Here is a 15,724-nt window from a genome sequence, read left to right as displayed (position 1 = left end):
TAGAGTGGCTGCTCTCGACATCATTGTGGTCAGGATGATTTCCACATCATTTCAGGTCATGGTTTGCAGTTTTTCTCCAGCAAGTGTTGGAAGCTGCCATTTTCTTTTCTGGCTGAGTCTCCTTTTGTACCAGCTGCGTTTGTGTCTGCAGCATCCTCACTGCACTGGTTATTTAGTTTACACCTGTGCAGACCTTGGTGCGGCCTTGGGCGCGTGTGGAAGAAGATGTCGGTGTGCCCTTATTCGCGTGTTCACCCCACGGCTACGGCTGCAGGAGAGCGGAGGCTGTCAGCGTAGTTTGGTTCTTTGTCTTTGTCACCAGGACTGGGGTTGTTTTTATTTCTCTAAAACCCTTTAAAACACACCTGAAGGTAGAGTTTTTCCTGGAGGGAATTGAGAGGATGCTATTAGAAGGCCTGGGGTATAGGAATAGACCATTCTTGGGTGGTGGCCCAGAGAGGAGAAAATGAGACCAAGCAAAGATAACATTGCTTAGCGAAATGCTAAGTGTCAGGCATTGTCCTTGTACCTGTTAAGTCAGAATCTTTTGATAAGGCTTCGGAGAAAGACACAAAAACAAAAACAAACAAAAACCTCCACAAAGTCTCCCCATGGGATTCTGACGGGCACATCCAGTTAAATGCCACCTCGTTAACATCGTACTGACATTCTTGGAGACTAAAATAACTAATGTCCAGAGAAGGAACTGTGCCCAGGGATGCACTGTGGGTACCCACAGTGCTGCCTGAAGGCAACCCCTTCCCCTGAAGGTGGAGGGCCCGTTGCAGGTGAGCGAGCAGCCACACATCCCCATCTCCTGTGGGCGGTCCGGGCACAGGTGTGAGTGGCAGCAGACAGCCTGTGTGAGGAGGAGGCCTCAGGCTTGGGGATCAGTGTGCTGAGGAGGCAGCGCGACAGGCCGAGCAGGTACTGGGTTTTAGCCATGTGACCTTGTAAGTTAGTGATTGAGCTCTCTGAGCCTCAGTTTCCTCAACTAGAAAATGGGTTGGCCAAACCTCTAGCTCCTAGGGCTGTGCTGAAGGTTAGGTACAATTGTCCCAGGGAGAGTCTGACACACATTTAAAGGCTCAGACTACTTACCCACGGTCCTGCCACAGGATTTTTTCCTGTGCCACTGTGAACTCAGTGAAATCAGCTCTAGTCTTCTTTCTCTTCTTCCCCTCTCCCAGTTCTCATGGCAAGGAGGACCACATCTGAGGCTGGGTTCCCAGCCAGGGATTGCGGGCCTGGGCTGGTCACTGTTTTGGTTCCAGCATCTTCCTCTCCCAGGAAGGGCATTGGTCCAGGGGCTTGAAGCGACCTCCCTTAGCTTCAGTTTGTAGGGACACCTTGCTGCCCATGTTGTCCCTTTTCCTTGGCTGCCTGGGTCTCCCTGAGTGTGCCACTGGCATGTCTCCCTGGCTGGGATTTAGTGATGCGAAAGCATCCACTGAGTGCTGTTGTTGGTCGGGACCCTTTTGGTTTCAAGTGACAGGAACCCAACTTGAATGAGCTTCAGCAAAAATGGGATATCATAGAACGTGCTAGGGGAGGCTCAAGGGAGGCGCTGCAGAGTTTAGCCCAGGAAGAGAACGGGTGACCGCAGCATCCCCAGAACAGCACCCCTTCTCAGTGGCCCGGGGCTGCAGATAGCCCCCAGCTGGCCCCCCCACCAGCCCTCCGCCCGTGCCAAGGGGACGAGGCCTCTCCTAGGATTTTTCAGGTTGAAACTCTTGCCAGCTTGGAGCACATGCACACCCTTTGTACCCATGAGTATGGCCAAGGGGGAAAGATGCTCTGGTGAACCTCCCTTGAGTCCTGTGCCCGCCTTTTTGTCTGGGGGGTGGAAGATGGGGTGAAACCTGTTGTCAGAACAAAGGGAGAAGGATACTAATACTATTAGTAAGTAAAAATAATACTTTTATTGCATGCTCACTTTGTGCCAGACATTATTCAACGCTCTTTACCTATCTAACTCATTTCATCTTCACAATCAACCCCATTTTACACACCAGGAAAATAAGGCACAGAGAAGTTAAGCAATTCGCCTGAGGCCGCATGCCTCGCTCATAGGAGAGCTGGGATGGAACCCAAGCAGAGGACTCCAGATGTGCTCTTAACCACCCACTCGGATGCAGGAAATAACAACAGATGTCAGCTCCAAGCACTTACTCTGAACTACACACTGGCCTATGTCCTTTATAGCGTTCACTCATTTCATCTTCAGAACAGCCCTATGGAGTAGGCACTAACAGTGTCCCTACTTTTAGGTAAGAAATCGAGGCTCATGTAGATTATGTGACTTGTCCAGAGGTCACCTGACTCATTTAAAGAGACAGAGCTGGGATAGGAAGCCAGGTTTGCCTGACTCTAGGGTCTGAGCTCAGGACCACCTCAGTGGGTAGCTTTTGCATTCTGACACTTTTCTTGCTCTGTCAGAAGTTCCCCTGGTGACTGGGACGAAGAGCAGACTTGGCTCAGCATCTGCACGTTCATCTTCTCTCTTTCGGGGTTTGGGGTGTGGAGACCCCTGCCTGATGCTGCTGGAGGGCTGTCTTTGTGGTTCTGAGCTGGTCTTGGTGTATTTTATACTAACATATACCAAAGGGTCCTGAATGAGCCTTCCATGCATCTAGGCTCTGGATTTCTTCATTCCTCCTCTCTTCAAATATCAGCAAAGTGCTCAGAAGGTGCCAGGCCCTGTTCTAAGTGCTCAGGGTCCCTTAGCGAAGACCTCACCTCTAGGGAGGCAGGCTTGGAGAACAGCAGAGAGGAAGGTCCTTGTCCCCCCACACTGCTATGTTCCTGGAGATCGATGAGGCCGCTCACGCTCACAGAAAACCTTTCCTGCACCACCCAAGTCCGGGCCACAGGGGCTTGGAGACCTCATGCTCCTTTGCTTGGTTCTGGCATGATGGCAAGCCCAAGAGGGGATCTGTTGTTTGTTTCTTCTGACTGATTACACAGGGTAGCATTGTGTCAAGGACTAAATGTGGGCATGGACTCAGGACAGCTCCGCCATGTGTCCCAGGCTGCTGTGGTCAGTGCTAAGTGAGTCTCCAGGTAAGGAGACGCTTGGTTGTACCATGCCTCAGTTTCCCCACCCTGTGACATGAGTTTACTACCTGACTCATTGACTTGCTGGGAAGAGTATCTGAAATAGTAAACGCTAACCACCCATCGCAGTGCCTGCATGTGGATTAATCCCTCTCCTTCCTTTAAAGGACTGACTGGCTTTGTGGATGTCTCTAAAAGACAGGGCCCGTGGAGGGGGGCAGCTACAAGGAGTCCCTGGTGATTGGAAATCACCAGTTAGGTCAAGCTTCTTATTTTACAGGTGAGAAAACTGAGGTTCCTCTAGGGGAGGGATGGTGCTGGGCCCTTGGACCTTCTGGTTTAGTGGAATTAAAGGGAACTCAAAGCATGTTTGGCTGGTGGTCAGACAGAAGATATGAGTTGGTACTTGAAGTGGCTAGGTCACAGTGTGCCCAGGCCCGTGTGGGAATATGACTGGTGGTCAGCCCTTGTAGGCTGGTCCAGAAATGCCCACCTGGACCCACCATACAGACAATACATGCAGAACCTCAGAGAGCTCCCGCTTCCCCGCTGCTGGTTTTAGCAGCATCCCAGGGTGGGTAGGAGCTTCTGTTCCTGAGATTTAAGGAGTGCAGGGAGGTCCCTGGTTCTCAAACCTAGTAAGACCAATGGTAGAAATTCTTTGCCATGACGTCCAGCACCCCCTCCCCCAACCCACTCTACCCAGAAGCTCCCCTTGAGAAGCAGGGGGAAGATAAGTCTTGAGCCTCTCTGACTTCTGGCTACAGGTGTCTACAGAGAGCCTACAGCTCAGGCGGATAGAATGTGGCCAAGGCAGGCCAGCCAGTTTGTCAACTGCCACGGGCTGCAGAGGTGTGGCCTGATAATGATGATGATGAGAGATGATGGCAGCCTCTGCCCAGGTGGCTGCCCTCAAAGCCTGCCTGGCCACTCACGGGGTGCGTGGGCCCATCACGGCTGCACTAGCACACCTCTTACCTGGGCGAGGCAAGGCCTGGGCTCCAGTGCTGCCATGCCATGGGGCCTGCTGCTCTCCAGGCCTGTCTTCCCATCTGTGAGGGGCCGCCGAGACAAAGCACGTCTAGCCTTTAACAGTGCTCTTTCCATGCATGGCCAGAGCTCAGTAAATAGTAGCTTCTTTCCCGTGAATGGTCTGAGAATCCTGAACAGTGAGTCCCAACCCCTGGGCTTTAAATGCAGATCTTTGTGATTAGAGAGAACACGTGTGTTTATGTGATCGCATAGGCCTACTGCCCCGTGGAACAGGAGTGCGTATGTCCAAGGAGTAAGGGTATCACCTCTTGCAGATCTCACATTGCATATCTGTGTTAGCTTCTGTCTCCTTGAGGAGGCCTCTTTTTCACAGATTTAGAATTGTGAAAGTAAACCCTTAGAGATGCCTTGTAGCTCTGGGCTCCCTTTTCCAAACAGGCGCAGAGGCATTTTCAGCAGAAACAGTAGATGTAACCAAATCATTTGGGTGGCCATCGGAAACCAAAATAATAATAATTTGTTTAGGAACTCAGTCATGATCAGATGGCCCACTTGTATGACTTCCTAGTGTATTTAGTGTTTTGGACATTTACACTGTAGGAAATGTGACACATTTCAACTTTGGTGACTTCTTGTGAAGTGTTTACCTCAACTGGATTTACTCGTGTCATGCCATAAACTTAGGAATTCTGGCATTTTCTGTTTCTGTTAAAGCGCCTAATAAAGCATTTTTTTTTTTTCTCAGAAAGCCTTTGAGTAGAGGCGTGAGAAGGCTTTAGGTGCCCAGACAGTGGCAGATAATAGAATTTGAGCACCTCACAATTCTTTTCTTCATGTACAAGATTGGGAGCACAGAGAGAAATTCTGCCGCTCTCCTCCTGTTGGGTAAAGTGTTATGAAGGGGCAAAGCACAGACGCATATAGGCCCTCTTGGTGGGGAGAAGATTGGAGGGTGTAATGTAAGGTAAAGTAACATTCACTGTGGGGTCTTGTTTTCAAAGGAACATGGCAATCTGTGGGAGGCTCGTCCTGGAAGGAAGCACCCCTGGTCACTGCAATGCCTAAGAATCAGGTGAGTAAGGCCCAATGATGGATCTCCCTTCTTGAGCCATTGAGTAGTTCCTGGGGGGTTGGCTTCAGGCTTTGGAAAGTGTAGGGGCGCTTGCACTCTTTTTACGTGCCCAAGTCAATGTGAGCCTATTTGAAGACACAATGGCTAGCGAAAGCTCTCTGTCTTTGCCTACAGCCTGTGCACAGCCCTCCCACGTTGTCAGAGGAGGGAGGGAGGCAGGGACAGAGGCTGAGGTATATTTGGGCACATGAAATAACTGTCTAACTCAGTGGATTCTGGGTGGGTGGGATCTCTGCCCCTTCTTTCACTAAGCAAGACCCGCAGCTCAGCTGTCCTGACTTTGGTGCCAGCTCCGATGAGGCTTCAGTCTGCTGCTGGCCCCAGTTGGTGCCAAGGCAAGAATCTGGCTGGGCAGCTTCTGTAGGGAGTGCCTTCAGAGCACTGTAGACCATTTGTCCAAGACTTGAAAATATGATTGCAGCATCTTCCTCTGCTTCGGTTTCATTCTGGGGAGAACAAACCTGTTTACATCTTTATGTACGTTCAGCAGATCCATGGAGGCTTAGGGTCTAGAAGGCTGAGGTATAGGCAGAAATCAATAATGACATGTTTTTCACATAGTCATTCTCATGAACTATTATTGTCATACCCTTTCCACTGTTCTTTCTGGCTCTACTCTGTCCCCCTGCTCTGTCCTCGACGACACTGCCAGAGACCTTCATTGAAGACCTGTCTGACCAGCCCTCTGCTGTTGGCCTCGAGGCCTCCTCTAGTCAGACCTCAGCCTCACAGTCCAGCCTTGTTTTCTGCCTCCCCTCTTTGTCTGCCTTGGCTCCAGGCCACCAACGTCTGGAACAGATCTCTCCTTCTGGGACATACTGTTCCCTTTGAGAAGCTTCCCTCCCTCCCCCAGGCAAAGGTGGCATGTCTTCCTCCTCTACCCCCAAGTAGTGCTTTGTTCAGACCTCAGGTACATCACTGGCTGAGGTAAGGTTTGTTCCTTGTCCATGTCACCCACCAGCTGTGAGTGCCTCAGGGAAAACACCTGCCCTCCAACCTTCCTGTCTGAGCTGAGCAACACTGACCAGTGGTAAAGCACCAGGTCTGCGGCAGGGGGTCAACAGCTGCCGGTTAACTCAAGGAGTTCAGGGGCTGAGGTTTCTTTAGAGCTCATGATGGACAAAGTTCTATCTCAGTGTCTCGTGGGAGCCTTGCACCCTGGGAAGGGAGGTAACATCATTCTCATTTATTTTATAGACATGGAGACTGAGGTCTGCGCAGTCAGCTAACTTGCTCCAGGCTGTAGCCTAATAAGGACCAGGACCCACGTCTCCTGTGGTCCAGGCTAGTCTGGTTTCAGTAATACCAAATTTTATAATTAGAGAGAACCGAAGAGATAATTCAGAACAAACCCCTCATTACTGGAGAGGGAAACTGAGGCCTGGCCTGAAGATACTTTCTCAAGATTACGTAACTAACTGATGCCATATGGAGAATTGGATCACAGGCTCTGGACTTCTAGCCTAGCCTTCTTACTGCTTCTCCCTACCCCTCTTCTGCCTCCCTCCTGTATACAACCACCAGAGAACGTTTGGGGACCATCATTCTACATGGACAGGAGGGTGAAGAACTTAATGAGCACCCTGAGTTAGGGGGAATGTAGAAATGCATAAAACTGGCCCTGCCTTCCAGGAGCTTCCCTGGAGATGTGAGACCAGGGCAGGACCTTGGTACAGGGAGGAAGGAGAGGAGAGGGTGAGGGGAGAGCCTCGGGGTCCAGCCCAGGAGGCGGGAGCCTGGTGCTGGCCCCAGAGTAGGGGCAGCAGGTGGGCACATCTGGGTATTTAGAGGCTGGCCTGGTGGGCACAGAGGATCCACGGGGGTGAGGAGTCCCTGTTGAGACTCCTGACCAGCAGAATGAGGCAGGGTTGACTGGACCAAGGGGAAAGCTGTCCTAGCAATTCTGATTCTCAGTGTCTGAGCAAAGAGGTCCGGCTTAGCCAGCCTGTTGTGGCCTGAGAATCCCCCCTGTTTCCTGGACAAACACAATGTGGAGTACGTTCACAGAGGAGGGTCGGGCAATGGACAGCGAATCCCCTCATTGTCTGAAATGTGTCAGAGGAGGGCGGTGTGCGTGTTTCTGGCTGGTTTATCCCTATTGTGCTCAAGTGAATTTTTGTTCACTTCCAGTTGGTCTCTCCCATCCCTTGAACCTCAGGGCTCTCCTAGGTCATTTGCTCATCTAGGTTTGATACAGGGCCAGGTAGGTGCTGGCTACTCTTTCTATTTTTATTTTGTCCCTTATTGGGCATATAGACTGAGGGGCTGGGCCTCCCTCACTGCAGGTTCCGTCCCAGCTGGCAGACTGAAACATACAATTTGCCCAAATTACAGAGAATGTGATGTTTTTCTAATAGGTACCTTGGATTATTTTCCAAAACATGACCAGGTTATAAACATCTCAACTTCTAGGGCAGGGAAAGTGTGTGGTGTCATATCATTATTGTTTACACCTTAGGTTTACGTTGCAATTTATATTTATAAAGATCATTTCATCTCATAACAAGGCAGCTAGGTTTACTCCCATATCACAGGTGAGAAATTTGACTTAGGCTGTAACCTGCCCAGGATAGGGTAGCTGCTTAAGGCCTGAGATGGGACACAGCTCAGGCCTCCTGTTTATACATTCAATGCTCTTTCTACTCTACTATGCTCCAACCATATGCAAATCCCTGGAGGGTGTAGAACCTAAGAGGAACTCAATAAATATTTGTTGAATGAGTGAACTTTGGCTGTTTTATTTCTTTTTTTTTTCTTTTGCCACACGTAACCATAAATGGATGCTCTTTGGCAGCAAGGGACACTACTCTGAGAAGTATTTGAATTTCTTGCTACGATAAGGAACTGGTGAGTTCTCTTCTCACCCAGTCTTGCCTCCTGGAACTGGGTCATGCACACTAAATAATTAATTCCTTGAATCTTTTACTCAGAGCTTTCTGCTCCTAATGCTGAGATGATCTATCCAACATTGATCTTTTTTAAAAAAATTTTTACCTATTGATTTTAGAGAGAGAGGAAGGGTGGGGAAAAGAGAGAGAGAGTGTGAGAGAAACATTATTTTGTTCCACTTACATATGCATTCATTGATTGCTTCATGTATGTGCCCTGACCAGAGATCGAACCTGCAACCTTGACATATGGCAAGAGCTCTAACCAACAGAGCTACCTGACCTGGGCCAACATTGATCTTTGAAAGGTCCCTGAAAGAGGCAGAACTTAGTGCTTGTTGTCATAAACCTTCAGATAACCCATCTAGCTGCCCATAATAGATACTCTCGGCCTAATCAGGTCAGACATCCAGCGGGTTAATTCGATCCTCTCCTGCTGCTCTTCTCCACCAGCCTCTTTCAGATTGAGGAAGAGGATCATGTGGGTTATCTTAGATATTTATGGTTTTGTAGGTACAGGGAGACCTACCTCTCCCTTCTCACTGACCTCTGAACTCCCCAAGATTGTGTGGCGAGGGCTGGGGAAAGAACAAGTGGACCATGCCAGGTTGGGAAGGAATGCATGGGGTGGGGGAGGTAGTTATCAAAATATCTCCTGGGCCTACTCTTTCCCTAAGTGACACTTAGGTCATGTTGCTTAGAATCTGCAGCTGATCCAGCTGGCCTCATTAGAGCAACCTAATTAGATTCCTGAAGTCAATAGAGTAGAGTGGAAAAAAGAGTCGGCTGAGACCAGAGACCCGCGTTCTAGTGTGCGTTCTAGTATGCGTTCTAGTGTTGGTTGTTCACAGCTTAGTTACATGGCCTTGAGCCAATCACAGAATTTTGCCTGCCCTCAGATTTGTTATTAAGGAAATAAAAGGGGGCATAAAGGGCTGTGGCATTTTAAAGGAGCCTCTTGGGCTTTAAAGGAGCCTTTATGGGTAAAGAAACTTGGGTTTCTGTGGTTCTCGGAGCCCACTCTACCTGTCCTCATGATTAGCTCAGTCTTCTCCCCAGGCTTCCTCCCCCTGTGGCCGGAGCTTGCTTTGGCAAACACTTTTCTCCTGGCCCGATCCACCCTCAGGCTAGAGCAGATAAGAACTGCCTTTGCTGTCGTCCTACTCTCCGGCCCTCCCTCCGAGCAGCATGGAGAAAGGTCTAATGTTTTGATAGTGTTAGGGACCAATGGGGTATTGGTTGGTGTAGGAGGGGAGGGGAAAGATCCTTGAGTGGAAAGAAGCCAGCCCAGATGATCAGGATTGTTGGTATTAGCGTGTGAATGTCCAAACCTGTAGACAATTACTATGAAAATTTATTTGAGCCAAATAGAAGCTATGCCTGGAAGCAAGATCTCAACTGACTGAGATAAATGCTTCCAGGATATGAGTTTGCAGCTTCTTTTATGTGTCTGGAATTAAGGAGGGAACAGAAGCAAGATTACATGAAGGTGGGAGAAGGCAAGGCTGGGGGTGGATGGGGCTTAATTACAGGATAGTTAAAATTATGTGCTTTCTTGAGGATGGTCACACTTTTTAGAAGAATGGGTCTGAAAAGAGGCATTTCAGAGGTGCATTAACCTAGATGCCCAGAAACAATGAACAAGGCCTGCTTAAGAGAAGCCTCTTACTAAGGAAATTATATGCCTGGGGTATGACTACCTATCACGACCTGACCAGTTAGGACTTTATGATCAGGTCACCCCTGTGAGGTTATTTTCTGTAGAACCCCTTTTTCATTCACATTGGGATATCCAAGCTCTTGATGCTCCAAGGTACCTGGACTCTGTTGAGTTGCTTGACCAGATGGTACTAGATGAGTTCTTAATAATAAGGCCCCAAGTTTATCCCCTTCTACTCTGGCCAGGCTTTGAGCTTAGGGGTGACCAGACACTCTGGAGGAAGAAAGGTCATAGTGTCAATAGGAGGCTGCTCATTGGGAGCTTAAAGACATCTCACACAGACAACATAAGAGTGGGTAGATGTGGGGAAGGTAGATCTGTCTCCAAGACTTATGGCCTTAGAGCATTAAAGCTGGAAAGATCTTCCATATCATCTAACTCTCCTATTTTGTGGGTAAAGAAACTGAGGTCCAGAGACATGACAGGCAAACCATAAAACAAACTAATGGTGGAACTGAGAAAGCAATCCAATCTCCCGATTCCTAACCAGGAGACTTATAAACATCACCCAAATGGCTTGTTCCCCTGTGCCAAGTTGCTGCCTCATGTGGGTTCAGCCCCACTTTCCACTCCTCTCTTTGACCCTGAGCTTGATTATCTTAGGTGTTAGCAGGGCCCCAACTGCTTCCACCTCCATGTTTGTTGAGGCCTAATAAAAGTTGGGTGCAACGTCATAGAGAGGTTGAGGCTCCTCATGGAAAGGCTGTTTGTACGTGGGGACTGAACACTGTTGAGTCAGCATTGTTCTGTTTTATGGTATGACTAGGGGTGAAAGATTAATTCCAGACAGGAAATGAAGGAAGTGATAGTCCAGCCTCAGCAGCAGTGGCCTTTTGTCAGTTTGTCATTCAGATAAAAATCACCTGTGTTGCTAAGCGGGCCTCCAGATACTTTCAATCTAAGGGCCTGCATCGTGTGCAGCCAGCACTATCCCTTGCTCTGAGAGGGGGCTCTTTTGGGTGGAGGCTGGCCATCCCATCCCTGGGTTGATGGCCTATGAACCAGACAGAAACCATTTCACCTTTTTAAGTAGGACCCCACTTGGCTCAGTATTTCCTATTGAGCTCAAGGAAATGTATCTTAAACTCTTTCCACTGGGCAGGCACCGGGTTTACCTATTTTCCCTCGTTTGTTCATCACAGCAGCCCTACGAGAGGTGGGTGTGGCTACTTCTTGTACTGAAGAGAAAATTGAGGCAGATGCAGGTTAAATAACCTGTCTGTGTCCCACAAGATGCAGGGTGTCTGACTCCCAAGCCTTTTCTCAGAGAAGGGGAGCTGGGGCTAAGAGGGTGGGGCACTGAGTCAGGAAGCATTTATTATGGGACTTTCAAGTGCCAGGCTCTGGGCTTGGTTGTGGGGATGCAAAGTGAATAAGTCCTTTTTTTCCCAGGGGCTTGTGGCCCTGGTGGCAGGACAGATGTAAACAGGGTCACAGTCACTGTTCTAAGCATTGTCATAGAGACACACCCAGTGTTCTGGAAGCACCAGGAAGAGTGCACATCAAACAGGGGACACTGCATCAAGTGGCTGCTGTGTGACACAGGTAATGAAGGATGAATAGGACATTGCTAAGCAGAGAAGGAGGCAAAGGGACTTCCAAGTAAAAGGTATGGTGGTAGGACAAGGCTTGATTCAGTGTTTGGAAGTAAGGAGGAGTCATGCACATGTTTTCCTCCTGGCAGAGGGTACAAGGAGTGATAAGGAGCGGTACATTCAACTGAGAGATAAGCTGGGGTAGGAGGAGGGGGGGTTGCAACCTGACTGTCAAAGTCCTTCTAAAATGCTAATCACGTATGAGTCCTTGAAAGAAATACCAGTTGAGGCCAGCCAAGATTCTCCAGATAGAATTCTCTAGACACCTACAGTACCTTTCCCCAAAGAAATGTGGGTGGGGCTTGTTTTCAGACAGTTTGTGTTCGTTTTTTACTTTGTGCATCTCACGTACCAGTGGACGTGTTTATTGATGGCTAAGGCATCAGAGTGGGACAAACCATGCAGCCAGTTCATATTTAAAATGTCTCAGATTCCTCTTACCAAATAAGCTGATAGCAGACACCCTTGTGAGTTCATGTGCAGACCGTCTCTCCAGGGAGGGGTTTGCGTTCCAGACAGGGTCACACAATAATTCTGTTCGAGGTAGGGGTGTGGGGTGAGAAGGCTGCTTAAAAATAAAGACCAATGAAAGATACAGGTGTTGTTAACAAACCTATTTGCAAGGCAAAGGTATTCAGGAAGTAGATTATTTGCTATAAGGGTGAGCCAGAAGCTTTAAAGTTCTCATCTCTTGAGAGCAGGAAGAGAAACAGTGAAGGGGCAGAGCCCTCTGGTCTCTCTCCTCTGTAGTGAATTCCTTGCTGAGGTCTGTCCCAGGAAATCGTTTTTGGAAACTGAGCTTTGAGCCTGACTTGTCCTTCGTGGAGAGGAGGGCAGCAAAGAACTGGAGAGTGATTTAAAGTCAAAGCCTTCTTGGACTTGCAGCACAGTCATCTCTTGTAGCTCCTGGGTTTCATTTCTTTATGAGGGAAGAGAAAATCCTGTTTTGGGACAGCAGCTGCTTATTTTAGTGAAGGCGTTCTTCAGAACGTAAGCCCAAACACCAAGAGGAGAGCGCAGCATCTTCATCATTCAGCCAGTGCCAATTTATTGCATAGGGGTGGTGGGAGATTGTCTCCCTAACCTTTACAGAAAATTTACTTGCTCGGTCACACCTTCTGTGGTCCTCTCCCCTGGGGCTGCTCTTTTTTTTGTTCTTGTTTGTTTTGAGCAGCGAGGGCATTTTGGCCCACCGAATGGGGCAATGGTCAAGGCAGTCACTGGTCCTGGAGTGCTTGTCCAACATCTCTAAGCTCACAGGAACGTGGCTTTTGAGTGTCGCCTGGAGAGCTGGGCGTCCTTCGCCTCAGACCTCTGCTGCCCTCCCACACCGGCCCACACTGCCCTCCGTGCTGGCCTCATGGCCATTACCGCTAGGCCAATGGTACGGGACTGTCAAACCCCAGGCTCGTACGCCTAGTCCTGGAATGTGAAGTGCAACCTGTCAAGCCAATAATCTCCCCAGAAGTGAGTTCAGCAGTGGAGTGTATTTTAGGGACCGGTTCTGCCATGTCTTATCAGAGAGGCCTTTCTGTATTTACTGTCTGGAATCTTAATTGGTTTCACAGAGCTTTGGGGAAAATAGTTCCAGGAGACTTCAGTTCCTCTGTGCAATAAGGAAGTGGCTCAAACAGTCCTCTCTCACTTCTGCTCAGACCTCTCAACTGCCTCCAGTTACCAGCATACTTGACTTGGGCAGGGATCCCCCCGGGCGGGTCCTGGTGAGGTGAAAGCAGCTGTCTCGCCCTGTCAGTCTCTGGCCTACTCACTGCCGCACTGGATCTGAAAACTGTTAAGCTGTGTTCGTTTACCACATTGGCCGGCACATGACGATCAGTATGTGTGGGATGAATGAATGAACAAATAAATAACCAGCAGAAGCAAAGTGGAGGTGGACAGGTCTTGGGCTGAGCAGCTCATGTGCTGTCCTGGGTCCGGCCTGCACTCCTGGAGAGAGCCTGTGGTCCTTGGTACAGAGGGGGTTCCAGGCCTCCCATCTCCTAGGCTGGGGCTTGCAGGGGGGACCAGATGGTCTTGGATCACATCAGGAATTTGCCTCCTCAAGACTGAGTCCTTCTTTGGGTCCTTAAAACAAACACACAAACAAACAACAACAACATCAGCAGCAAATCACTGGAGCTGTGGCTCAAGTGAAAGCAGGGTAGAGTCCATTGTGCAGGCTACCCCGGCTTGCCCTGCCCACCCCCACTTGGCCGAAGGTCTCATGCTTGGACATACCTTCTAAGAACCTCCTGATGGATGTCCTCGCTTTGCCATGCTGCTGCTTGGAATAGGGAGGTTTTATATCAAAATCATAGATTCTGGCTTCCCAAGTATGTTGACACATTGATAGGCTTTGAACATGAGGCTCCTCTGACTCTGGCAGGGCTTACCTGCCCATGCAGGCGCACCTACTGCTCCGAAGGGCTGAATGCAGTTTGCAGGCCCTTGTGTAGAGGCTGGGGTGAGGGGCATAGCTGGCTGAACTGCTGGCTGGTGGGTGGATGGGTTACTGGAGGGGATGGATAAGCATTTCCCTTTCTGCCAGGGGCACCCCCCTCCGCCCCCCACCAGCCACACACACACAGAGGCCCACGGACTGCTGGGATCCAGGGAGGTATTATTTACATTGCTGATAACATTAACGACAATATAAACAACAGAGCCTGTATAAATGCATATCAGGAAATTAATCCTGAAACGAAAGGTCTAAAATTGCAAGAATAAATTTGGAAGTCTTATAAGTAAATTCTAAAGGTGGTGCAATGTAAGCTGTTCCATGCCTCCTGAAAACAGAGTTTTACCAATAAACATTCAATCAATTTGTACTAATTACTGACTAGGAGCACACACTACACTAGCATTGAAATTATAAAGGCAAAAATCGGTGGACAACTTACTAATGGGTGAATTAGTCACAAAGAGACATAGTATGAAAAGTTGAATTATTTGTATCTTAAATACTGATTGAATACCAACTGCTCACCTAGAACTGAGCTGAATACTCCAGGAAATATAAAAGACACTGAGATTTTGCTTAAGTTTATATATCAGTTGTCTGGGCAAGACTAATGCACAAAATATGGGTTGGGTTTGAGGCTAAATGAAGTGCCAAATAGTCTGATCTATGCCCTGTATGACTCCCATGTTATAGCTTTGTCTCCCCACCAGACAGTAATTTCTCAGAAGGCAGAGAGACAGGTTTTGTTCAGCTGGTACCTATAGAGCTGTGCAAGGTTCCAGGTAGAATGTTGGTCCTCAGTAAAAGCAATGAATGGAATTGAATGTGGTTAGTAATTTCCAAGCCTGACTGGTGCAGAATTCCCTGGGGAGTTAGAAACATTTCCGCTTGACCCTCAGGCTGCCGAAATTCTGCTTGGGAGTGGGCCTCGGAAGCTGTCTTTTTGGACACTTCCTAGTGAATGTGCTGTAGAGCCAGATTTGGTGACCTCTGGCATAGATTCCAGGAGATAGACAAATGTGTGGGGGAAAAAAGGTCAGTGAGAGATGGGGAAGCTTTGTGCCTGACAACTCCAGCCCATTTCCTGAAGATCCAGCTCTCATGCTCTCCTGGAAGCTGCTCTCCAGGTTGTCAGACACGCCTTGTCCTGTCTCTGAGCCCATGCACCCTGGTACCTGCTCCTGCTGCAGTTCGTACCGAAAATGGTTAGTTTGGATTTGATTTCTTGAAAAGACTGGGATGCTTGTAATGGGAGACAGCACATAGCATGTCTTCAGTTAGTACAGTGGGGTCTGACGTTGCTTCAGAGGATGGGTGAGGTTTGAGTGGGGTGGAAGAAAGGTGGACAGCAGATGTGGAGCACTGAATGGGCAGCACCAGGGGATCCCAAATACCTGGGGGAATTGAACCTATCGAGGAAGTGGGGGCTGTCTGGGAGAGACTGATGAGCCCAGTAAGGGACTCCGACTTCTGCTGTGGGGTGTAGGGAGCCTGAGAGTTTTGTGAGCAGGGTGAAGGTACCACCCAAGAGATGGGAAGTGGAGACTAGTTAGGAGGCTCCTGCAGTAATTCTGGTGGTGGTTAGAGACAAAGGGCAGTCACAATTCAAGCCACCACACAGCCTGAATTTTGTGTGGTTCTCAATTAGATTTTACCCACAAGCAGTTACCGAGTATCCACCATTGCTAGAGGCACAGGTGCCAGGCCCTATGTCATCAGAAAGCGCACGTCTGGTGAGGCAGGCAGACCCACAAATAGATCAATGCAACAGTGTGCACGAAGCCACGGTAGCTCCATGGGATACAGTGTGAGAAAAGGGGGTGAGGGGAGGCCAGGGTGGGACTTGAAAGAAGAACAGTGCAGCCCAGGGTGCTACTA

The 15,724-nt window shown here is 49.0% G+C and overlaps 1 protein-coding gene across 2 annotated transcripts in view; it reads left to right on the top strand.

Moving 5' to 3' along the window:
• The window catches only part of MICAL2 (microtubule associated monooxygenase, calponin and LIM domain containing 2), a 207,136-nt gene that overhangs the window by 22,174 nt on the left and 169,238 nt on the right, over positions 1–15,724 (top strand). For both annotated transcript variants that reach the window (XM_054586094.1, XM_054586095.1), the window contains one exon: positions 5,052–5,122. The gene's annotated coding sequence lies outside the window, so the exon portion shown is untranslated. The remainder of the gene's footprint in view (positions 1–5,051; positions 5,123–15,724) is intronic.

Source organism: Pteronotus mesoamericanus, unplaced genomic scaffold, assembly GCF_021234165.1.
Source record: "Pteronotus mesoamericanus isolate MK-2021 breed Mesoamerican mustached bat unplaced genomic scaffold, CSHL_Meso_final contig_90, whole genome shotgun sequence".
In the NCBI taxonomy this organism is placed as follows: Eukaryota; Metazoa; Chordata; class Mammalia; order Chiroptera; family Mormoopidae; genus Pteronotus; species Pteronotus mesoamericanus.
Note: the sequence above shows the minus strand (reverse complement) of the source record. Positions and strands in the feature narration are given on the sequence as shown.